This window comes from Silurus aristotelis, assembly GCF_946808225.1.
Source record: "Silurus aristotelis genome assembly, chromosome: 4".
NCBI lineage: Eukaryota > Metazoa > Chordata > Actinopteri > Siluriformes > Siluridae > Silurus > Silurus aristotelis.
In genome coordinates this window covers 7,637,402-7,662,248 of record NC_139577.1, presented here as the reverse complement: position 1 = coordinate 7,662,248, position 24,847 = coordinate 7,637,402, and the positions used below count along the sequence as shown (strand labels likewise).

Sequence of the window (24,847 nt, the reverse complement as noted above, 5' to 3'; positions counted from 1 at the left end):
GTAGCTGAAGGCACCTCACTGGACCAGAGATTAGCTACATGCATGTTCAAATTCCACAGTCTTTTGTCTCCATTTCAGTGTTGTCAGTGATAAGATGCTCTTAACACCATCCTACACTTAGCAAAAACATCTGCAAGAAACTGTGTTCTGAACCTCTTACACATGAACTCGATTAATTACACGTGATATCATAAAATGTGATCAGCTATCTGTGTGTTTCCTGGTAAAATAAATCATTAAAAAAATAGTGTCAAATTCATCATGGAAAAACAAGAACAAAAAAAGAAGAAATGTATAATGGTACCTTAAGTTAATTAACCTTATAAAATAATGCAACAAAAAGAATTGTGTGAATAAATCAAATACAAATGACGTATATCACGTGGAAAGACAATTGTATAAATCTCATGGGTGAGAATAAATGAATCATATAAATCACGTGTAAAAATAAATAAATTATGAATCTAATGTGTGAAAATAAATCAATTAGATAGATCTCACGTCCATCCATCCATCCATCTTCTCCCGCTTATCCGATGCCGGGTCGCGGGGGCAGCAGTCTAAGCAAAGATGCCCAGACTTCCCTCTCCCTAGACACTTCTTCCAGCTCTTCCGGGGGGACACCAAGGCGTTCCCAGGCCAGCCGGGAGACATAGTCTCTCCAGCGTGTCCTAGGTCTTCCCCGGGGTCTCCTCCCAGTGGGACGCGCCCGGAACACCTTCCCAGGAAGGCGTCCAGGAGGCATCCGGAACAGATGCCCGAGCCACCTCAGCTGACCCCTCTCGATGTGGAGGAGCAGCGGATCTACTCCGAGCTCCTCCCGAGTGACTAAGCTTCTCACCCTATCTCTAAGGGATCGCCCAGCCACCCTGCGGAGGAAGCACATTTCGGCCACCTGTATCCGGGATCTTGTCCTTTCGGTCATGACCCAGAGCTCATGACCATAGGTGAGAGTAGGAACGTAGATTGACCGGTAAATCGAAAGTTTCGCCTTGCGGCTCAGCTCCTTCTTCACCACGACAGACCGGTACATCGACCGCATTACTGCAGAAGCTGCACCGATCCGTCTGTCAATCTCCCGTTCCACCCTTCCCTCACTCGTGAACAAAACCCCAAGATACTTAAACTCCTCCACTTGCGGCAGGAACTCCCCACCAACCTGAAGTGGGCAAGCCACCCTTTTCCGACTGAGGACCATGGCCTCGGATTTGGAGGTGCTGATTCTCATCCCAGCCGCTTCACACTCGGCTGCAAACCGTCCCAGTGCATGCTGAAGGTCCTGGTCTGATGAAGCCAACACGACAACATCATCTGCAAAGAGCAAAGACGAAATCGTGTCGTCACCAAACCGGACACCCTCCGACCCCTGGCTGCGCCTAGAAATTCTGTCCATAAAAATTATGAACAGAACCGGTGACAAAGGGCAGCCCTGCCGGAGTCCAACATGCACCGGGAACAAGTCTGACTTACTGCCGGCAATGCGAACCAAGCTCCTGCTTCGGTCATACAGGGACCGGACAGCCCTTAGTAAAGGGCCCCCGACCCCATACTCCCGGAGCACCCTCCACAGGCCGCCGCGAGGGACACAGTCGAATGCCTTTTCCAAATCCACAAAGCACATGTGGACTGGTTGGGCAAAGATCTCACGTGTAAAATAAATTCATTCATTCATTCATTCATTTTCTCCCGCTTATCCGTAATTCGGGTCGCGGGGGCAGCAGTCTAAGCAGGCCCCCGCCTTCGACTGCTGCCCAATCCTCACAGCACCGTCCCTTACGGTCCCTCCTGCAGGTGGTGAGCCCACTGGAAGGTAAAATAAATTAATTGTATAAATCTCATGTGAAGATATGTTTAAAGAATTCACGTGAAACTTTATTGTGTAAATCTTACATGTGAAAATAAATTAATTGTATAAAATTTCATGTCAGAAAATAAATGAATCGTATAAATCTCACGTGTGAAAAGAATGAATAGAAATGACACGTGAATAAAAAAGTAATTCCGTCATCTTGCCATATTAATCTGTGATATTTCAGCTGATCGTCATACTTTTCCAGCGGTGGATGGGAACCGGAGCAGGAACACGCTGCAGGCGTCAGTAAGAATCAGGATGATCTTCCTGAGTTAGAAGGAGTCCAGTGGAGTTAATGGAAGCTTCAGGAATCTCCTCAGAGCTTTACGCAATTCATCAGCTGCATCTTCAGCCGAGAGACAGAAAGCAGTTCAACATTCTCACCATGACCAATAACCCCACACCCCCCCTCTCTCGCTCCCTCCCTGAAACGGTTCTGTTCTCGTCCAGGTCATTTGTCAAATCGGCTGGGAGCAGGAAAATCCTCTCTGCTATTCCGCTCTGCTACTTTTCCACATATACAGCAGCGCTACATCACATGAACCCCAGAGACGGGGACAAGCTCACACACACACACACACACACACACACACACACACACACACACACACACACACACACACACACACTCTAAGTCAGAACTGAGTATATATAATATATATAATAATGAGTGTAATGATGGTTCTACAGCTACAGAGCCATCGCAACCCAAACTCATCCCTTCTTTCTTCATTTCACTTCATTTCTGTCTTTCTTTTTTTATGTCGCCTTTCTTTATCTCTTCATCTTTCTTTCACTAATTTCTTTCTTTCTCTCCACTTTTGTCCGGTTTATTCATTCTTTAATTAATCCATTCATTCATTTCTGTCCTGTTCTTTTCCATCCATTCATTAATTCATTCATTTGTTCAATCTTCATTTCTGTCCTGTTATTTCCATCCATTAATTTCTGTCTTGTGATTTATTCATCCATCCATCCATCCATCCATCCATCCATCCATCCATCCATCCATACATCAGCTTTCTCTAGTTCTGTCCTGTGCTTTTTCTTTCTTTCTTTCTTTCTTTCTTTCTTTCTTTCTTTCTTTCTTTCTTTCTTTCTTTCTTTCTTTCTTTCTTTCTTTCTTTCTCTTTTTCTTTCTCTTTCTCTTTTTCTTTCACTTTCATTTCTGTCCTGTCCTGTCCTGTCCTTTTCATTCATTCATTTATTCATTCATTCGTTCGTTCGTTCGTTCAGTCAATCATTCTCTTTCTTCAGTTCTGTCCTGCCATGTCCCCCCCCCCCTCTCTCATTCATCCATTCATTCATTTTCTCCCGCTTATCCGTAATTCGGGTCGCGGGGGCAGCAGTCTAAGCAGGCCCCCGCCTTCGACTGCTGCCCAATCCTCACAGCACCGTCCCTTACAGTCCCTCCTGCAGGTGGTGGGCCCACGGGAACCCCTCTCTCTCATTTACTTTTACTTTTTCATTTATTTTTCCACCTCTCTTTTTCGCTTAGTTTCCATTTTTGTCTTTCATTTAAAATAAATTGTAAATGATTTTGCTGCCGGTGACCACATCAATGGGTGTTCTGTGGCTAATCATCTTATGCTAATGCTAACACAAGTTTAAAAGAGGTTGCGCGGGAATGGCTTTAGCATGTGAGCTGGTTCTGTGCCGAGGGAAAGTGCCGGAATGACGTGTTCACACCTAACAGTGAGAAAACGGACGGGTCTGAGGAAGGGAAAAAGAACACGAGGACCGGATGATGTAGGTGTGAAAGTGGTGCCACATGAGTGGCGTGTCATGAAAGACGCCGCAGTTGTACGCTATTCGTTATTAGCAATTAAACTGAATGCTAAATCACATGAGCAGAATTTATCACGGAAAAGGGGGAGATTTATAATAGAATAAAACATGCGCTGTGGTAAAGTGAATTGTATTTGATCATTTGTTTTCTTGCTGTGGTGAGTTCACCCTGTGGGCCTCCGGGATATCGGCTTACGAGGAAACAAATGTTTAGGTATTTTAAAGTAAAAACTTGCTGCTGTATTTGAGCGAACAAGAAAAAAAAATCACGCTTTCCAAAAGCGATACGGAGGAAAGAATTCCTGCAAGCGATCCGATCTCCAGATCAAACAGGATGTAACAGGATCTGATTCGTTCCCGAGTGCTGCAGGGTGCAAATGGAAATGAAATGAAAAGCAGTTGGGCAGAAGAGAATAAATGACCTGCTCTTACAGTCTGCAGTAGCTCGCAATCTTTCTTTCTCTCTCTCGCTCTCTCTCTCTCTCTCTCTCTCTCTCTCTCTCTCTCTCTCTCTCTCTCTCTCTCTCCCTCGTGGTGTTCCTGTAGAGTAAATCTCCCTCAGTGAGTGCAGAACATTTAACCTCCTCCACTTAACACAGCTCTCCCTCTCACACAACCAACTACTCCCTTTCTTTCTTTCTTACTTTCTTACTTTCTTACTTTGTCTTTTAAGAAATGTTCTTTGAGAAATTTACTCGGTCTCCTTTGCATGCTCTCGCTATCTATTGAATTGTTTCCCCTCAAATATTCAGTTGTTCTTTCTTTCTTTCTTTCGAAATATATATATATATTTTAGAAATTTTCTAGCTCTCCTTCGCTTTCTTTCTTTCTTTCTTTCTTTCTTTCTTTCTTTCTTTCTTTCTTTCTTTCTTTCTTTCTTTCTTTCTTTCTGCTCTCCCTATCTGTTTCCACTCAGATATTTCGTTTTTCTTTTTTTTTTCTCTTTCTTTCTTTCCATCATTGTTCATGCTGCTTTCATTACATCTCTTCTCTCTCTCTCTCTCTCTCTCTCTCTCTCTCTCTCTCTCTCTCTCTCTCTCTCTCTCTCTCTCTCTCTCTTCTCTCTCTCTCTCTCTCTCTCTCTCTCTCAAACATGGCATACAGGTCCCAGGCCCCTGAGTGTGAGCCGTTCCTGTGTAAATGATGAAAAGTCAGAACTAGTACGTTAACATAAAACTGAGGCTCTAATTACAGCAGAACATGAAGTCACACTTGCTGACCAATTAGAATCGAGAACTCAAACATGCTGCGATATAAGTACATATTGATTGCAGATAGATAGATAGATAGATAGATAGATAGATAGATAGATAGATAGATAGATAGATAGATAGATAGATAGATAGATAGATAGATAGATAGATAGATAGATAGATACTTGGAAAATCAGCTGGACCAAATTATAGCATACAGAATAAAAGTGTTATTGCAGCTCCAAAGATTGAAATGAATTAGAAATGTGTGCACACCATGGTAACCTCGTCCCATGCAAATGCTGAAAACACATGACTTTTCTCAGGTCTTTTTTGTGATCGTAAGCAGTTGTTGTATGTTAATATTATTAATGTCATCCTAAAACACTGGAATCTGCTCTCACATCAGATAAGAAAAACCATAACAGGAATTCAATTATTCATCATGTCGTGTGCGATTATTTTGTACGGAGCAGCACTCCACCTCTTATGCCTTGTCTTTTTTTTTTTGGCAGAATTTATGATTTTATATTGCTGTGAAATGAAACGCAGGCGAGGTGGGCGTTGAGCGAGGGATCTCTCTTCAATGCCGCTGACCCCAAATAAAAAAAAAAAACGAACTTTACTCCGGTCTCAGATGTACAATCTCTGGGTAGGGAGGGAGAAAAGTCAGGAACATGAATCAAACCCATAAAGAAAAAGGAAACCTACAGAGAAAGACGATGGAGATCTTTTGGAGGTGATTAGTGAGGAAAACGTTAGGGTGTGTTTTTTTTTCCTTCTTCTTCTCCTTCCACCTTTATGAATAAGGTTATATGATGTATTAATGGGGCATAATCAAAAACGCATTATGCCTGTTTAGACGTGAGATTTTGGACGATAACGTGACCGCTGTCATCCGTTCAGCCTCAGACAAGAACGTTTCATTTGCACTAATGTTTTTCTTATGGGTTTCTCTCTCTCTCTCACACACACACACACACACACACACACACACACACACCGATCTTGGCCTGGCTGCTGATGAAGGATGAGTGAAGGCTTATTTAAAGTCTCAGTTTTTGCATTAAGCAAAGCTCCAGCAGAAGAAGGAGGAGGAGGAAAAAAAGAGTACGAACACTGTCAGGTTATTTTATAAACTGTGGATGATTTCCGAAGAGCCACAAATCCCTGGCAATTCCTGCGGTAGGAAAACATCAAACAGAATTCCCAAATCGGAAGCTCATGAACCAACGGCTCTGCAGCTGTGCAAGAGGGAAAAGTCTGTACGGCTCAGAGGAATTCATCAGAATTCAACATCCCTTCTTTCCCTCTCTCTCTCTCTCTTTTTTTTTTTTTTCACCCAAAATGAAACGAATTACACTTTTCCTCTGGCCTTCCTAAAACGTCCCACTGTAACAACCCTGAATAGTAACGCTCTGACTCACTCATCATCGCAGCTGATCACTTTTCCTGCGAACTGCTAGAACACAAAGCACTGAAAATCATATTACAGATATAAAAGACTCCTTAGTATCCCATAGCACTTTGGACTACACAACATTTAAACAGTGTGCTAGCATGAACATCAGATCGCTTACATGTTTTTTGATTGCGATTTGTACGTAATCTTAACGTGTAACTCTCGTCCCAGTACAAAAGGAAGGACGTGAAAACTCTAGCATAGAACTAAACATTTACATATCCTGACCATATTATCATATGCGCATTTAATTAGACTGCAACATGTTCAATTTATTGCACTAGTCTAACTACAACTCAGCGTTTCTTTACGGAAGACGTTACCCAAGTTACCATAGCGACATTTTATTTTGTGTTTTATTTTTCACCTTCTTGGCATGGAGAAAAAATATAAGATAAGGAAGGGTTTTTAGATCTGAGAACTACCTACTGTAGGAGTGAACTTGTATCATGGACGTTCTACAACATAAAATGTAGCTATTAACAGATAAATACAGTAGTACGTCATTCCAACGTTCTGTTCTAGAAAAAATAATAAACGTGGGCGTGGGAATGGTGCTTCCACTTCATCGTACCACTGTTATTTTCCTGTAACGGCACCACACAGCTTTTTGTTCCTCCTCATTTAACTTATAATCAGCGTGTTCACTTGTACTGTATGGCAGATAGATGTCACTTGATATAAAAGCAAACACAGCCACCAGATGATTCAATAACATGATCACATGCCAGAACAGGTAGCTCAATGGTTAAGATGCTGGACTTCTGATTAGAAGCTGCCACTGCTCGACCCTTAAACAACGCCACTAACCACTCAGTTGTTCAGCTGTAAGTCACTCTATAATAAGGGAGTTTGGCAAATGCAATGTAAATGTAAATGAGTCAGCAAGTTTAGGATATTAGGTGCTCAAGCTTCTTTAGGATTGTTTAAATTTCTTGCGCTTGTAAGGGACATTTCTGGAAGACACAAGACAAAATAATGACCTTTAAAGACCACAAAATATTGACACAGAGTCGGATCTAGAAAATTATTTATGGGGTGGCCAAAGGGTTGCATGAGATATGTGAGCGGTGGCAACACTAAAGCAAAAATTCTTGCAATGTTCTTGTGGATTTAAGAATGATATATTGATATATACAGCATACACACTGGTGTGCACACTTTTAGATTGGTCTAGATAGATATGGATTTAGATATGGTCTATAAAACTTTATAAAGATTGATATTGATTGATTGTACTTGATACATTGAGGGTTAGTATCTATGTATATATAAGTCAATATAACTTATATATAGATACTAACCCTCAATGTATCAAGTATTGATTAACTTCGTCAAAAACACAAACAATTAAATCAGCATATCGACGGACACCACCCAATGCATTGTCATCATGTGACGTCACTTGTCAAAAATTCTGACAATCCTGAAGACGCCAGCTACTGAACAACATTCTTTTGAAAAAAGTTAAGCATTAAGAGTTAAGCTATTAGTCATTAATACAAGCAAATATATTGTCAAAATTAACTATAATACTACATTCTAAATTTAGTACATGTATATTCATACAAATCCTTCGAACCGTAAAAAGAGCCGGATCGAGTCATTTGTTTGTGATCAGTGATCAGGCTGGTTGCATTGAATATGTTTGTTTCACTAAAACTAAGCAGTAGATAGAGTAATTTATTCGGATTACACTTTAATAGAAAGACAAGATTTCTTGCCTTTATTTACGGGTATATTGTATTTTTGAGTCATCACATTGAAGCAGCACTGCTGTATATTTTTTATACATTGGGATACCAGTGCTGGGGTGGCAGATGGGCCTTCGCCTTGACCCATCAGTGGTATTTCTATGTAAAGTCGAATCGAATCGAATTACCACTGGAGTGTTCTGTTCTACTGTTCATTTCCATAATGTATTTAAGGATTTCACAGGAATAAAATTTTTTTTTTAAACTTTAAAATGAAAGAACCTTTAATGCCATCACTTTCCAGCTGCAGAAAACAAGCATTTGGAGAGGTTTTTCTTGGCTTTGCTTTTGGGGAAACTTTTACCCAGCCGGCGAATCCAGAGAGTGAAGGAAAAGGAAACATGTCGTGTTGCTGAAACCAGACAGAGGACGCTAAGCTCTCGCACCATCTGTCTCAGGTTACGCAAATTTCTCTAATTGGCCTCAATTGAAGGGCAGCCTGTGATTGGGGTTATTTGGGAACAGGGCAAACATCTCAACCTTGTTCGTTATTAACTTATTGATTACAGTAATGCGGGAAATTGCCCATCCAAGAAATGTATGTTCACTTAAACACCTGGCCCGAGTCTCGCTCGCTACTCCGCTGCAGAAAGTGTTGGGAAAAGAGAGACGAGCTCATGCGTGAAATTAAAGGTGACATTAGCAAAGCAAAGAAGGAGGTCATTATTCGGCTTCTGCTAAAATTTTCTTGCACAGTCTACATTTTAGGCCAATTTTTTAAAAAGGTGGTGACTTTCCTTTCGGGGTTGCACATGTGTTTGCTAAATAAAAAACTTGCAGCAGTTTGTTTTCTTTTTCTCTCTCGGTTAAAGGTCATGCTGTTAAAAGGCTGATGAAACATGCTAACATGGTTTACAATGGACAGAAATGTAATGCTAATCTGCAGTTATACTGTAATACTGTGGTAGCTAGTTTGAAATGGAGATTCTATTAATTGTTAAGGTTTGAATGTAAAATGAAAATGTAAGTGATAACATTTTTAGGTTATAGTATTGTGCCTCAGTATCCAAAAAAGTGAATAAATTAAAAGGAGTAAAGAATCTGACAAGAGAAATAGTAAAGATCCACTGCTTCTGTTCAGGTCTTCAGGTATAATTAGTGCTACATAACCAAATCTCTTTGGAATGATTGTACAGACAATAATTCCCTTCATGGAATAATATAATGAATTCATTTATCAGTTACATTGGCTTGTAACACCCCTGAATCACTCTATTATACATACACATGACACTGCATGAAACCCTGGGGGTCCTGGAAAACCCTGGGGGTCCTGTATTGCTATCATCTTCACAACATCTTGGGAAATCCAATTCTTCCATGTCTCTACACAGAGGCCAAACAAGAAGTGCTTCTTCCCTGGCCATCTCCAGACCATATACTGCATCTTGCTCCTGGCAGGTTTCCTCCGATCTAGAATGTAGCTGTATGTCTTAGGTACAAACTCAACAATTTCTCCCCGTCTCCTTGTTGTGTTATCTTCACTGGTTTCCTGTAGCTACTGAATCAGGTGTAAAACTACAAAGTCAAACACAGACCAGTGGCCACCTAATTAATGGAATTTTTCTCACTTTGCTCTGCACCACCGTCTCCACTGCTTGATTTGACCCACCATCTTTATCTCTTCTATTTGGGTAATGCTTTGACCCAAAGTGACTTACACTTGAGACAGGATACAACTTGAAATCTAAGAGTCTTGATAAAGGGCCCACCAGTGGTGTTTGTTGCTGCTAGGATTTAAATTATGTCCTTTCAGATCAGTAGCCCAAGGTATGACTGCTTAAGGAACAGGAAAGTCCTGCATTAAGACTCCTGCATAAAGACTAATGTCCTGAATTAAGGCAGTAGAATAAACTGTATCTGACTGCCCAAATCTTTAGTCCCTGAACTATAAATTTTGCATAAAATGTGCCTTTGATACAGGCTCTGGATATCAAGGCAAGTTAAGTCAAAAAGGTATTATTGTCATATCAGACAAATATAACTGACGCAGTACACAGTGAAATGAGACGTTTTTACAGAACCCTGGTGCTACATAAATAACAAAGAGCTACATCACACAACATAGAGCTACATACAGAACACAGAGCTAAGGACTACAGTAAGTTGTCCTAGACACATAAAGTGCATTGTGTGCAACCTAGTACAAACAGTGCAAGACAAAAGTCAGTGCAAACAGACAATACAAGACAAAACAGATGCAAAAAATGCCAGCATACCTTCTGTATAATGTGTTATACAGTACACAAATGCGCAAAAAAAGAAGAAAAAAAACGTAAACAAGAGTGTACTTGTAAAAATATACACAACATTTTGAGCAAGACAGCAACAACAGCATGTAAACAGTTATAATATGGGTGGTGCTATAGACATGTATGTGTATAAACTAAAATTAGTATTGAGTGTGTCTCAGAGTTCAAGTTTGTAACAGTTCAAGAACACAAAGTTGAGTGTGTGAGAGTTTCAGTTTAGTTCTTGTCTGGTTGTGAGGCCTGAATGCTTCAGAACCTCTTTCCTGATGGCAGGAGGGTGAACAGTGTGTATAAGGTGTGTGTGGAGTTGTCCACAGTGTTGTTGTTTTTGCAGAATAGAGGGGATATTGCCTAAAAACATCTGCTAAATTTTGCATATTGTAAAGTAAATTTTAAACTGTTAAAGGGCTTGGCTTTTGATCAACCAAGTGGCAGGTAAAGGAAACAATTCAAGTCCCCAGAAACTATTAAATCATCCGATACCTACCCCAGAAATATTATAAGCCAACAACAAGGATCTAAAGTGATGTTGGAATTACGGAACTGCTTTATTTACTAGGAAGGTAAAGCTCCTCTGGGGAAACATGGAGGTATAGCTTCAGGATTTGGAATTTGATTTTGAGGTTTGTGTCCACATGGGTCCCTCCAGGTTCTTGCTTTTCCTAACATAAAAAAACATGCCTGTGGGTGAATTTGTGACATTAAGTTGGCCCTATATGCGCATAATTTTCATGCGCATATAGGGGCATCATGTGCAAAAGTTTCAGTCAGGTTTTAGGCCCCATCATAGCACAGCAATTACTCTAGTTAAAATCACTAATGACCTGTTTTTATCTTTAGACCAAGGCCAGACCATCTCTCTGTTAGTTTTACTAGATCTTAGTGCTGCATTCAACACTATAGATCATGATATTCTCCTAGATCGCTTACAAAATTACATCGGCATTCAGGGACAGGCATAAAGCTAGTTTAAATCCTACCTGTCTGATCGTTACCATTTTGTACACTAAAATGGAGAGCTATCCAGGTTAATGCGAGTGAATTATGGCGTGCCACAAGGTTCAGTTTTAGGACCCCTGCTTTTAACATTATACATGCTTCCCTTAGGAAATATTATTAGAAGGCATGGGATTAGCTTCTACTGTTACGCTGATGATACCCAGCTATGTATCTCATCAAAACCAGACGATACAGCTCAGTTAACTCGGATAACTGAGTGTGTTAAAGAATTGAAAGACTGGATGACTCACAACTTTGTATTATTAAATTCTGATAAGATGGATACTTATCTTTATTACTAGGAGCTACTAACATATAGACTGTATAAGACTGTAGAAAGAACATTACTTATAATCTTATACTCCAGTGCTCATGTTAGTTCTCATTCTCCAGTGTTCTGTATTGTTGAAAGGTTTATGATCAAACTCTTGATTTCACCCAAATGAGGATGGGTTCCCCTTTTGAGTCTGGTTCCTCTCAAGGTTTCTTCCTCATTACATCTAAGGGAGTTTTTCCTTGCTACAGTTGCCACGGCTGCTCATCAGAGATAGATGCACACCGTTCACCTTGACTGTTGATTTCTTCAAAGCTGCTTTGAGACAATGTCTGTTGTGAAAAGCGCTATAGAAATAAACTTGACTTGACTTGACTTGACATGGAGATTTTGCTCATCGGCCCAAAAACCAGTACACAGAAGCTCCAGCATTTCAACCTGCATTTAGATGGATGTTCAACAGTAAAAGACCTGGGAGTTATTTTAGACAGCAACTTGTCTTTTAAAAATCATATCAACCATGTTACAAAAACAGCCTTCTTTCACCTTAAAAATATTGCTAAGCTAAGAAACATGTTATCTATATCTGATGCAGAGAAGCTTGTCCATGCGTTCATCACCTCCAGAATAGACTATTGTAATGCATTACTAGATGGATGTCCTGCATCATTATTAAACAAGCCATATAACCCCAATCTTATCATCCTTACACTGGCTACCTTTTAAGTTTCGAATCGACTACAAACTACTGCTTCTTACTTACAAAACACTAAGTGGTTTAGCTCCCAATTATCTTTCCAGTCTTCTAACACGCTACAATCCGTCACGCTCCCTGAGATCTCAAAACTCTGGACTTCTAGTAGTTCCTAGAATAGCAAAGTCCACTAAAGGCAGTAGAGCAGGGGTGTCAAACTCAGGCCCGCGGGGCAAATCCCAGAATGCTTTGTTAGTGCGTTGGCGCGTCAGTCGAGAACGCTGAAAAACTCTGTGTACTCAGCGCGGAATTTACCCAGAGATTTACCGACTTTGAAGCCCAGAAATGCAGATTTGAACTGCTCAGTAACCCTTTTGTGGTTGATGTGGAAAGTGCACCAACCAACCTCCAAATGGAGCTGATTGAACCCCAGTGTAGTGACATGCTCAAGTCAAAGTATGACTCTGTGTGTGCTGCACAGTTTCCATGTTTCCTCCCCGACACACTGCCCCAACTCCATGCCCAAGCTGCTCAAACGCTCTCTGTGTTCAGCAGCACATATCTTTGTGAGCAACTGTTCTCTTTAATGAAGATCAACAAAACACCACTCAGGAGTCTCACTGATGAACATCTTCACTCAATCCTGAGGATTTCCTCAGCTCAGAGCCTAACCCCCAGACATGATACACTTGCATCTGAGAGGAGATGCAGGTATCTGTCTTCAACCAATAAATGAATGTTGTCTTTATGCACTTTTCTTACTCCAAGGCATGTACTGTTAAAGGTTGAAAGATTGCTTTTTTTAATTGAAGGAAATTATTATTATTTTTGGTTTTGTTGTTGGCCTGTAAAAAAAAAAAAAATTACAGTATAAAGGAATTTGAAAGTCTATAGATAGAGAGAGACATAATAAGAAACGAATACCACTGATTTGTGTTTTATTTCAAATATAATTTCTCATGTGTTATAATAATAAACTTTGGTTGTTCCAGATTTAATGTTTATGCAAAACTAAAGTTTGTTTCCATATGAAAAGGTTCAACATTACACATCTACAGAGAAGGGAAAACATGCACAATTGCAGTCATTTTTTCAATAAATATTGAGTTTGGCCCGCGACTTTGTCCCAGTTTTTAATTTTGGCCCACTGTGAATTTGAGTTTGACACCCCTGCAGTAGAGCATTCTCAACTCTAAACTTTGGAACAGTCTTCCTGACAGTGTTTGGGGTTTAGACACACTCTCCCGGTTTAAGTGCAGATTAAAAACTTATCTTTTTAGCAAAGCCTACACATAACACACATCACATCATAACCTTGTGCTCCAGAACATCTGATCACATGCACATTATCAACTTGTGCTGTTAATATCATGAACAGCAGCTACGCTAATTCCTCTCCACTGCTTCTCTTTCTCTCCCCATCCCGAGGCATCCTGAGATTGCTCTAGCCCAAGTCACGTCCCACCTTATGAAGATTGTGGACCTTTAAAGAAGTAGATCCCTAACTCACTAACATCCCAAACCATCTAGAGAAGTACCAGTGCCAATTGGAGTTTTGACATTGGACCTCTTTGATTTTTCAAAGGCTCTGGCATGGAGAAGCTGGTGTTGGATCTGTGATGATCACAAATCCTGAGCTATTTTATGAGTTGCTCAGTAGCTCCTAGTTTTATAACCACAAATGACTGTAAAAGACTGTAGAAAGATCATTACTTATAATCTTACATTCCATTGCTAATGTTAGTTCTCACTCTCCAGTGTTCTGTATTGTTTAAAGATTTATAAACACACTCTTGATGTCACCCAAATGAGGATGGGTTCCCCTTTTGAGTCTGGTTCCTCTCAAGGTTTCTTCCTCATACCATCTAAGAGAGTTTTTCCTTGCCACAGTCGCCATGGCTGCTCATCAGGGATAAATGCACACCATTCACCTTAACTGTTAAATTCTGTAAAGCTGCTTTGAGACAATGTCTGTTGTGAAAAGCGCTATAGAAATAAACTTGAATTGAATTGAACTGAATTGTTCACATTTTGCTTCCCTTATCCTGGGATAAGCCTCAGACCAAATGCATTACTGATCAGGATAAAACAGAAAGCAGAAGATGGATGAGTAAACAACTGATCTATTGAACGAATAAAGCTCATCTTACAGTGCTTGTTTCTTTTACCAACAAGATGTTCTCTGGTGGGTTCTCTGAGTTTATGCCAGCTCTTGAAGACCCCCATTCTTTAAGAGCAACATTTTCTATGCTAATCAGAGGATTTTTTTTGAGCTGGTAGTAAAAGTGAAATTGTGGTCTTTGGCTGTGGATCCGTCAAAACGTGACGTTTTCAAAGGACAACTGGTTGCAAGCTATGACAGTAATGAAGATAAATGTTTTCGTTTGTTGCTCCTAAATCCGTGGTTTTGTTTGGTACGGCTCGAGAACGCCCAACTTCTGTACTTTTGCTGGGGTCTTTTTGTGATGTTTCCCCATAAAGGAATTCACTCGCTAGCGAGAGTCAACAGCCAAACAACATCTGTCTTTAAAGCTTGGGAATAATTCACTTTTTTTTCCGCTAAACCATTCTCGTTAAAAGTGTCTTTAATCAGATTTCAGTAAGCGTCTCATTCCTTTCTTTTAAAGAGTCCTACAGACCATTTCAGGCCTCATGCTTTATTCAAATAAAAAACACCGAACAGGCTGAATGAAAGGCCACAAACTCGCTCCTCCACTAGTGTAGCTGTTTGGAACGAGACAAAGACAAAATATTGGATTTTTTTTCCCCCTCTTCTCTTTTATTTATGAGCTCTTCCTGTTGTACCCATGTGTTTTGAGTTGCGCTTGGCAGCCATCTTGTGAATTCCTCCCTGGTAATGGGGATTACAAGGGCATAGCTAATGTAAGCAGTATCACTGTCTGGAAGAGATCGGAGCTTATCATGGATCACTCGGAGACGTCAGATAATAAAACAATGCTTCATCGACTGGTTTCTATTAATACAGTGATTACAAATCCGGGGGTTTTAATTCTCTGCTCACCCTTTAACAGATCCTCTGAGAAAAAAGCTTTGCTAATAAAGAAGCATCAGTAACATGCAAGCATGTATATGTCGAATGCAACTCGGTTAAATACGTATACTCTTTAAATAATTCCATACATAGAAAGGACATTACTTATAATCACACACTCCGGGGTTCATGGTATTTCTCTCTAGTTTGGTGTTTTGTATTGGATTTATTATCACACTCTTGATATTGCCCAATGAGGATGGGTTTCACCTTTTGAGTCTGGTTCCTCTCAAGGCTTTTTCCTTATGCCATCTAGGGATATATATATATATATATATATATATATATATATATATATATATATATATATATATATATATATATATATTTTTTTTTTTTTTTTTGCTACAGTCACCACAGGCTTGCTCATAAGGAATAAACATACATAATTTACTTATATTACAAATTTTTTGTTCTATAATTTTTATGTTCTGTAAAGGTGCTAATAATAATTAATATTAACTTTTGGCTTAAGGTAAAGGGTGTTAAGGTGTGACTTGAGTGTGTGGCTTTTCCGGCATAGCTTTAGGTATTATGGTTTTGAAGTATGATTTAGGTGTGTATCGATGGGGGTCTGGCTTTGGTCAAGAAGTCATGAAGCTTTTATTGTCATTTCAACCATATATAGCTGATGCAGTACATAGTGAAAATGGGACATGGCTTTGAGTATATGGAGTTGAAATGAGATTTTAGAGGTGTTGGTTTAGTGGCCATGGCTCTAGGTATGTAATCTTTTTATTTTTTTTATTTTTTTTGGGTGGCGAGGTGGCTTTTGATGTGTCCTTGGGGCATGGCACTTAATAAAAGGGATTTGTAGCATCACTTTTGAGTATATGATTCTGGTGGCATTTGTATTTTGTGGTTCAATACAAATAGCCATACCAAAACTTTTTGACTTTGGATTTATTTTCTGGCCCAAACGACATGTTTTGAATTATCCATGAGGCAGACTGTCGTACTCAAGACCACAATAGCAGCAGTAGCAGGAATCTGAAACCCGCAAACACGCGAGTCCACGCCAGATTGTCAAACATCTACGTGAACACCATCTGAAGGTTTACCCACACGCTGAGCTGAGCTTGGAACCAGTGTATCAAATTCCTCTAAATCCTAATGATCCAGAAACTCAGTGCTTGACAGCAGCTCGTTCTCCATCTTTCTCTCTTTCTCTTACACACACACACACACACACACACACACACACATGCAGAATACTTTTGTGTTTTGTTTAAGGAATTTAAAGAGCCTGTGCTAAACAGTTGCTTCAGAGCCATGAGCGCTCCCTGACAGGAAACACAGATCGGTTCAGGTCATGTACACTGTGAACGTTAGCTGCGCTTACATCCTGTTACGTCGTTTTTATTTTATCGCCCGCTTCAGCGAGGAATCGGAAACATGAACAGTGTTCCTCTTTACAACGATCAGATGTTTGGCGCTTGGAGTTCTAATGTTCAAATCATTTCACCCAAAATGCTGCTGATCTCGGTCTGGGCCTCAGTGGGTCGGATGGAGTATGGGCTTTAACGATTTTTGCTGCTGGTTTTATGTCCCGAACAAGGAAATAAAACACCCAACACTCAGTTTCCATCAAAACTTAAGCAGATGAGACTCAGACACAGCAGGTAATAAACGCAGAAAATGTTTTCTAAGGAATTAATATTTCTGATACGTTATTGTTCCTATAGTAAAAACTCATTCACACAGTAAATTCACAGGTAAAAAAAACCTGTAAAATATATGACATGATTAAAAGAAAAAGAGAGAGTGAAAGAAAGCAAGAGAGAAAATGAGAGAATGTGTGTATAAGAGAGTAATCTAGCCGTGAAAGATATCAATTATATGTTAAAAAATAGATAGAACACAAACGGAACCCAAAATATACAGAAAAACTACTAAGAAATTATAAAAAATCCACCAATAAAAACTCTGGGATGACTGGAACAACCAGAAAACAAAAACTTATCACGAAGAATAATCAATCCATAATAGTAAAATATGGGAAAATCATGTCCAACAACATCAAATGAATAAATGACCGGAACAATTACAACTGACAGTCAAAGACTACCAAAACCTTTTAGACTCACCCATAACTGAAAAAAAAAAACCCCTCACCGACAAAACTGAAAGCAGAAAACTCAACAGTGTCTAGATCTGATCGAATATTAAATGAAATGATAAAAAGATAAAATGATTATATATAGTTCTGAATGAGGCCACATCCCTGACATCTGGAATGATTGCCTAATAACACCAGTCTGTAAAAATGGAGACAAATTTAACCCCAATATAGCTACAGGGGAATTTGTGTAAGCAGGAACCTGGAAAAGTTATTCTGGTGTAAAATGAATTCTAGACTTTTGGAATTTCTCACAAAAAAATGCAACATTTTGACTAAAAGTCAAATCAGATCCTTACCAAATTATTGCAAATTATGATTTTTATATTTTACACACTTATTATTATTCGAGAAATGCGTTGTACAGAACAAAAGGAAAATTTGGTACGTGGCAAAATAATTGTAACAACATTGAGGAAGCAGGTTTTTCGGAATCCATTCGTGGTTTATTAAACACTTGCAATAGAAATAAATACTAACAAAAATGGGTAATCCAAAGTCAGAGTTGGAAGACAGGCGAGAACAGTAAATTGTTCAGCGCACAAACAAACCGAAATTAAATGGCAGGCAAGAGGCGTAGATGGATAAACGTGGCAATGGTCAGAACACATAAAAAGCAAACAACGAACAGAGGAAGGGTAACTAAACCTGAAAATCTTCAATATTCGGGCGATGCTGCCCTCTGCTGTGGTGGTGGTGACATTGCGGTGGGGGTTGTTACAGAATCCCCCCTCTAAGAACCCTTCTAGGGGTTCGTCTGTGGCGGGGTCCCCCCGAGGTTGGGGTGCTGGTCAATTAGGGTGTGTGCTGTGAAATTCCTCCATTAGAGAGGGGTCCAGGATGTTGTTGGCATTGACCCAAAATTGTTCTTCTGGTCCGTAACCCATCCAGACCACCAGATATTGGAGTTGTCTCCTATTTTGGCGGGAATCTAGAATAAACCGTACAATGTACCCCATCAATCTCTAAGGTTGGAGGGGGTTCTTGTTTGGTTGGTAACCAGCATGGCGTGAGCAGGCTTGAGCAGAGAGACATAGAATAATGTTGAGACTCGGTAATGGTTGGGGAGTTGCAAACGGTATGTCACCGTTGACCTTTGACGGTTTGCCTGCATTTCTTGGTACAGATACCCGCTGTAAGTGCATGTGAGCTCGTTCTTATACCTCCTGGATATGCTCGAACCAGTCATTCACTGCTGGGACATCCGACGTTACCGCGGGGACAATGGGGGTTGGTATCCCAGAGCGCACTGGAAGAGTGTGTTAGGTGGAGAAATGAGTCAATGAGTTCTGTATCTGTGACAATGGTGGAGGGAAGGAAAGGTTCAGGAGTGAGAGGTTTGTTTGTGGGGTTATGGCGACTTTAAGGCATCCGCCTTGCTGTTTTTGGTGTCAGGACAGGCAGTGACCGTGAAATTAAACCTGGTGAAGAATCGAGCCCACCTGACTTGACAGGGGTTGAGGTGCTTTGCATTCTAGATGGAGTTTGCAAACCACATAAATCTTTGTAACTCTTCAATAGTTGTAGGTGAAGGCCACAATGTCACAGTGCTCACCTTTTGAGTGTCCATCTCAAACCCCTTCAGGCTGATAACCAAGGAAGGTTGTGGACTCCTTGTGAAATTCACATTTCATAGCTTTGGCCACTAGTTGTTTTTGTTACAGGCAGGGCAACACTGTATACACATGTTGGTTGTATACTGTATACACTGTATACACATGTTGGTATACACACGTTCAAGATGGCGCCGGTGAGGTCGCCGGTGAGGTCAGCTGCCGTCACGACTGCTCCGGCTACGGTTTTTCTTTTTTTGTTTATTTTATACTTTTATTTAACTAGTTTTAGTTCCATTTACACAAGATGGACATCATTAGATATGACAGAGACACTCTTATATCTATTGGTGTACAATGCACTCACCTTTCGCCGTTTTTAAACCTGGACCCATGCTGGCCGAGCGAGATCCTGAGGGAGAACAAAGGACACGACCCGTATCCTGTTAGCCAACGTCCAGTCACTGGAGAACAAGCTCGACGACCTCAGGGCAAGGGTCAAGTTCCAGAGAGACATTCGGGACTGAAACCTTCTCTGCTTCACCGAGACATGGCTGAATCCAGCGGTACCGGACCACGCCATCCAGCCGGCCGAGTTTTTCTCGGTTTACTGCATGGACAGAAGTCGGGGAAGTCAAGAGGAGGTGGAGTGTGTCTGATGGTGAAGAACCACTGGTGCGACAGCGCTAGCATCGTTCCTCTTTCACGCTCCTGCACACCAAATCTGGAACTACTGACCATCAAATGTCGGCCCTTTTATCTACCTCGGGAATTCAGTTCGGTCATAGTCAGTGCCGTTTATATTCCACCTCAAGCGGACACGGACACTGCAGTATGGGATTTACATGAGACACTAACGCAACACCAGACACAGCATCGGGACGCTGCCTTCATTGTGGTCGGAGATTTCAACAGTGCCAACCTCAAGCGCGCACTACCGAACTTTTATCAGCACATCACCTGCCCCACCAGGGGCGAAAGAACACTGGACCACTGCTACACAACATTCAAGAACAGCTACAAGGCACAACTACGTTCACCGTTTGGGAAATTGGACCATGCCGCCATCTTCCTCATGCCTGTTTACAAAAAAAGGCTGAAACAGGATTCAGAGGGAGGTAGCGTGCTGGATTGACTAATCGGTGGCTGCTCTGCAGGACGCTTTGGATGGCGCAGACTGGGACATGTTTCGGCGCAGCTCTGATGACGTCAACATGTTTACGGAAGCGGTTGTGGGATTCATCGGGAAACTAACGGATGATACGGTGCAAAAAAACACTATCAGAACGTTTCCCAACCAGAAGCCGTGGGTGGATAAAACCATCCGCGACGCTCTGAGATCCCGCTCTGCTGCCTACAACACGGGGCTCGCCACCGGGGACATGGATGAATACAAGGCTGCGTCTTACAGTGTTTGCAGAGCGGTGAAGGATGCAAAGCGGTGCTACGGGAGGAAACTAGAGTCACAGTTCCAACAAGGTGGCTCTAGGAGCCTGTGGCAGCTACTAAGGACAATAACAGACTATAGAACACCATCTTCCAGAATGGTGGATGCGGACGTTCTCTGGCAGACGAGCTAAACACCTTTTACGCTCGTTTTGAGGCTGCAGCTAACCACGCTAGCGGCACTAGTGGCACAACCAGCAGGCACACCGAGAGAGCCGGAGAGGTAAACACATTCACCATCTCGGAGCATGACATAAGGAGGGCATTCAAGAGAGTGAATACCAGGAAGGCAGCAGGACCAGATGGCATCACAGGTCGGGTTCTGAAAGCCTGCGCTGACCAGCTAGCACCTGTGTTCACTGAGATATTCAACCTCTCCCTGGAACAGTCTGTTGTCCCCTCATGTTTTAAACAGTCCACCATTGTTCCTGTCCCTAAGAAACCCCAGCCCGCCTGCCTCAATGACTACCGCCCTGTAGCTCTGACCTCAGTAGTGATAAAGTGCTTCGAGAGACTGGTCAAAGACTTCATCACTGCCTCACTACCGGACACACTGGACCCACTACAGTTTGCGTACCGTCAGAACCGTTCGACTGAGGACGCAATTGCACATCTTCTCCACACTACAATCAGCCACCTGGACCAAAGAAATGGGAATTACACAAAGATGCTGTTTGTGGACTACAGCTCAGCATTTAACACTATAATTACACTCACACTCACCTCTAAGTTGGAGGTCCTGGGACTCAGCCTGCCGCTGTGTCAATGGATCTCTAACTTCCAGACTGACAGACCACAAGCGGTACGGGTGGGAAAACACACCTCATCCACCCTCACCCTCAGCATTAAAGCTCCCCAGGGTTGTGTTCTGAGCCCCCTGCTGTACTCACTGTACACGTATGACTGTGTGGCCACTTCCAACTCCACCACCATCATCAAGTTTGCTGACGACACTGTTCGGGTGGGCTGGATCTCCAACAACGACGAGACGGCCTACCTTCAGGAGGTTAAAAACCTGGAGAGATGGTGCCAGGTGAACAATCTTCTCCTGAACGTCAGCAAGATTAAGGAGTTGATAGTGGACTTCAGCACGAAGCAGGAGCGGTCATACCAACCGCTAAACATCAACGGGACCCCAGTGGAGAGAGTGGACTGTTTCCAAGACCTTGGTGTTCACATCACACAGGACCAGTCTTGGTCCTGTCACATCAACACCATGGTGAAGAAGGCCGGCAGCGTCTGTACCACCTGAGATGCTTAAGGGACTTTAAACTACCCTCTCAGGTGCTAAAGACTTTTTACACCTGCACCATTGAGAGCGTTCTGACGGGTAGCGTCACTTCCTGGTTCGGGAACAGCACCATGCAGGACAGGCGAGCCCTCCAGAGCTGAACGCACCATCCACACCGAGCTCCCTAACCTGCAGGACATCTACAGCACGCGGTGCCGGACCAGAGCCGGGAAGATTGTGAAGGACCTTAGCCATCCCAAAATGGACTCTTTTCTCTGTTGCGTTCGGGGAAACACTTCTGCTCCCTGAAAGCGAACACAGAGAGAATGAGGAGGAGCTTCTTCCCGTAGGCCATTCGGAGTTTAAAACAGGAAACACCCAGGATCTAAAAAACTGGCCCACTCTCTCCATCATCCGACCTTTTTTCCCTGCACATATCACACTTTTCATGCTACGACACTTTAGACACTGGACTTGCACAGCACAGTGCACTTTACATTTCATATTTTTATATTCTTATTTTTTATACCACACCATTCCGCACAAGGACACTTTACACCACACCTTACTGCACACAGACACTTATGGACACTTTACACCACACCAGACCGCACACGGACACTTTATGGACAATCAAAACCATGCTTAACTTGTTTACTGTTGTTTACTGTTTACTGTTTAACTGCACACTGCCATAAGCATTTTTTTTAATATATATACAAAAATCTTTATATCTACATATATTCTTTTTGATATAGTTTTTATACTTTATTTATCTGCCTTCTTTTTCTTGTTATTATATATTTTTATTTGTATTCTCCTTTTCACCCCATTTTATTCCCTCATGCCGGACCGTCGTAAAAAGCATTTCACTGCATGTCGTACCCTGTATGTATGTGTATGTGACAAATAAAATTTGATTTGATTTGATTTGATTTGATTTGGATATTAAGGTCAAGGGCCTTGGAATAGACCAGGATTCAATCTATATATACTATAGCATACGAGTCCAACAAATGCTAAAAATGTTTATTCATGAAAGCCTGATGGCCATTACCCAGTATTCATAGTGCCCCTGGTGGTGTGGAGGTGGATGAGCAAGTAAATCCAGGTGTGAGTGCCTCCTCCACGTTCTCCTCCATAGCCTTGGGTTCTGGTGTTGAGAGGGGGTACACTTGGCAGCGGGGAGGAGCGGTATTAGGAAACAGTTCTATGGAGCAATCACAGGGTTGATGAGGAGGTAGTACTGAAGACATCATCCAGATCACAGTATACCTTGGAAACACTGAATGGTAAGGAGGACCTGGGGCGTAACATGACAAAGCTGTGTCCACACAATGTTAATGCCTGAGACCATTGACTTAACTCCTTGTGTTGCCAGGAAATTACTGGGTTATGGATCTGGAGCCACGTGAACCCCAAAATAACAGTGGTAGCAGGGGTGGAAATGAAAATTTCAGTGTTACTGGGACAGTGTGGTGGGTGACGTAGCCATTCCCGATGGGCCGATTATCAACCGCAGTAATTCTTATGGGCGAGATACATTGGATGGTTGGGTTCATCGAGTTCATAATTGCAGATACCCTACTATCACAAATTACTCCTGTCACTCTTCTCCACCCACTCCACCCTGCCTGCACTCTTGTCTTCACTTCTCTAACACTCTCCATTACTTTGCACTGTTGACCCCAGGTACCTGAACTCCTCCACCTTCTCCACCTCTTCTCCCTGTAATCGCACCACTCCACTGCCCTCTCTCTCATTTACGCACATGTACTCTGTCTTACTCCTACTGACTTTCATTTCCCTTCTCTCCAGCGCATATCTCCATCTCTCCAGGCTCTTCCCAACCTGCTCACTACTCTCACCACAAATCACAATATCATCTGCAAACATCATAGTCCAGGGAGACTCCTGTCTAAACTCGTCCGTCAACCTGTCCATCACCACTGCAAACAGGAAAGGGCTCAGAGCCGATCCTTGATGCAGTCCAACCTTCACCCTGAACCAGACTGTCTTTCCTACTGCACACTTCACTGCTGTCACGCTGTCCTCATACATGTCCTGCACCACCCACACATACTTCTCTGACACACCCGACTTTCTCATACAATATCACAACTCCTCTCTTGGCACTCTGTCGTACGCTTTCTCTAAATACACAAAGACACAATGCAATTCCTTCTGTCCTTCTCTATACTTCTCCATCAACATTCTCAAAGCAAATAAGGCATTTGTGGTGCTCTTCCTCGGCATAAAACCATACTGTTGCTCACAGATGTTCACCTCTTCTCTCAGCCTGGCCTACACTACTCTTTCCTATAACTTCATGGTGTGAAGTTATCATAAACTTAAGTCCCCTGTAGTTACTGCAGGTCTGCACATCTCCCTTATTCCTAAAGATCGGTACCAGCACACTCCTTCTCCATTCCTCAGGCATCCTCTTACCTTCCAGAAGCTTGTTAAACAATCTGGTTAAAAACTCCACTGCCATCTCTCCTAAACATCACCATGCTTCTACCGATATGTCATCTGGTCCAACCGACTTTCCACTCTTCATCCTCTTAATCGCTGCTCTCACTTCCTCCTTACTAATCCTATCCACATCTTGCTTCACCATCTCCACATCATCCAACCTTCTCTCTCTCTGATTTTCCTCATTCATCAGCTGCTCAAAATACTCCTTCCACCTTCTCAACACACTCTCCTCACTAGTCAAAACATTTCCCTCTCCATGCTTTATTGCTCTTACTTGCAGTACATCCTTCCCAGCTCAGTCCCTCTGTCTGGCTAATGGGTACAAATCCTTTTCTCCTCCCTCATTGTGTCCAACCTCTAATACAGCTCCTAATATGCCTTTTTCTTGGCTTTCGCCACATCCCTCTTTACCTGCTGCCGCATCTCCTTGTACTCCTTCCTACTTTTCTCATCACTCTGTCGATCCCACTTCTGTTTTGCCAACCTTTTTTCCCTTATGCGATCCTGCACTTCCTCATTCCACCACCAAGTCTCTTTGTCTTCCTTTCTATTTTCAGATGTCACACCAAGTACTTTTCTAGCTGCCACCCTCATCACTCCTGCAGTAGTTACCCAATCATCCAACACCTCTTCACCACCACCAAACCCCTGTCTGACCTCTTCCCTAAACTTCACACTACAGTCTTCCTCCTTTAGTTTT

General features: G+C 41.9%; 1 long non-coding RNA gene across 1 annotated transcript in view; it reads left to right on the top strand.

Annotated features, from left to right (window-relative positions):
- Positions 1–24,847, top strand: part of LOC310725156 — a 278,325-nt gene that overhangs the window by 210,897 nt on the left and 42,581 nt on the right. The gene's annotated exons all lie outside the window — the stretch shown is intronic.